At 46.8% G+C, this 1,931-nt stretch overlaps 1 pseudogene; it reads left to right on the top strand.

Moving 5' to 3' along the window:
* The first annotated feature begins 484 nt into the window (after window positions 1-484).
* LOC111173599 (beta-citrylglutamate synthase B pseudogene) lies at window positions 485-1,649 on the top strand (annotated as a pseudogene).
* Window positions 1,650-1,931: the final 282 nt, after the last annotated feature.

Consider the following 1,931-nt stretch of genomic DNA (forward strand, 5'->3'; position numbering starts at 1 on the left):
ATTATTTCTGTTAAGCCCAGACTCAACCTCAGAAATCTTCACAAGTCCTACCAGACATTTATTTCTGTGTTCATGAAATATATTTATTTACATGTATATGTATATACATATATGCATACACACATATACATATACATAATGGATTCATCTATTCTTTCCATGTAAAAAATGAATAATTCTTTAAAAATTCTTTGGCAGGGATTTCCCTGGTAGCGCAGTGGTTAAGACTCCATGCTCCCAATTCAGGGGGCCCGGGTTTGATCCCTGGTCGGGAACTAGATCCCACATGTATGCCACAAGTAAGAGTTCACATGCCCGGGAGATTTTTCAGCAGAGGACTGAAGCTTCGGCCCTAGAGTTCTCACCTGCCCTTCCTGCCAGCCTGCACTACAGATTTCAGACTCTGTGAGAGCTCCTACATTCCTAGAAAGAGTCTACATTCAGGAGGAAGTAATCCCAGAAAAGGAAGAACAGGCAGATCAAGATGTGTAGCTCTGTGGCCGCCAAGTTGTGGTTTTTGACAGATCGTCGAATCAGGGAAGACTATCCTCAAAAAGAGATCTTACAAGCGTTCAAGGCCAAATGTTGTGAGGAGGAACTGGACTTTAGGGCTGTGGTGATGGATGACGTGGTGCTGACAGCTGAGCAAGGAAACCTGGGTCTTCGTATCAAAGGAGAACTAATGGCTGCTTACCCTCAGGTGGTGGTAGTGAGAGTACCAACCCCTTGGGTGCAAAGTGATGGTGACATCACTGTTTTGCGCCATCTAGAGAAGATGGCATGCAGGTGGATGAACCGACCTCAAGCCATCCTGAACTGTGGTAATGAGTTCTGGACGTTTCAAGAGTTGGCAGGTCACGGTGTTCCTCTGCCAGATACCTTCTCTTATGGTGGTCATGAAAATTTTGCTAAAATGATTGATGAAGCAGAAGTACTGGAGTTCCCAATGGTGGTGAAGAATACACGGGGCCATAGAGGCAAAGCAGTTTTCTTGGCTTGCGATAAGCACCATTTGGCTGATCTAAGCCATCTTATTCGCCGTGAAGCTCCATACCTGTTTCAGAAGTGTGTTAAAGAGTCTCATGGAAGGGATGTACGTGCCATTGTTGTGGGAGGCCGTGCGGTTGGCACCATGTTACGCTGTTCAACAGATGGGAGGATGCAAAGCAACTGCTCACTGGGTGGTGTACGGATGATGTGCTCATTGAGTGAACACGGGAAACAGCTAGCTATCCAGGTGTCTAATATCCTGGGAATGAATGTGTGTGGCATTGACCTGTTGATGAAAGACAACGGCTTCTTCTGTGTCTGCGAGGCCAGTGCAAATGTAGGTTTGATAAGGCTTGTGATCTGGATGTAGCTGGTATCACAGCAGACTATGCCGCCTCCCTTCTGCCCTCTGGCCGGCTCACCTGGCGTATGTCCCTGCTCTCCGCGGTGTCCATGGCCAGTGAGACTAGTGAGCCGGAGCTGGGCCCCCCAGCCAACACTGCTGTCGACAACCTGAGCACAAGTTCCAGCTCTGTTGACAGCGACCCCGAAACCGCAGAGCGAGAGCTGCTCACCAAGCTCGCAGGGGGCCTATTCAACGGAAACCAACTGCTAGCCAATGAAATCAAACTCCTGGCGGAGTGAGTCCACCAGTAAATAATTAACCAACAAAACCCTTGTAAAACTTCCTTTTTCCCTTTTTTTTTTTTTTTAAACAAACTTGCAAAGCTGTTCATGGAAAATGCTCAGGAAGATGAGAGGAAATTTGAGTAGGATTAGTTACGAGGGAAAGGAGGGGGAGATAGACGAGACCTTTGCTACTAAGATGTTACTGACTTTGATTTACAAATCCTACAGACAGAGAGGCAGAAGAGGTGAGATACAGAAAAATGTCAGGCTCTCGTAGTTTTACATTACTCGGAGAAATGTGCAGGCTCTCA

The sequence above is a fragment of the Delphinapterus leucas genome, chromosome 21 (genome assembly GCF_059928025.1).
Source record: "Delphinapterus leucas isolate spDelLeu-1000000601 "Yukka" chromosome 21, BTC_Dleu_Yukka2, whole genome shotgun sequence".
NCBI classification, from domain to species: Eukaryota; Metazoa; Chordata; class Mammalia; order Artiodactyla; family Monodontidae; genus Delphinapterus; species Delphinapterus leucas.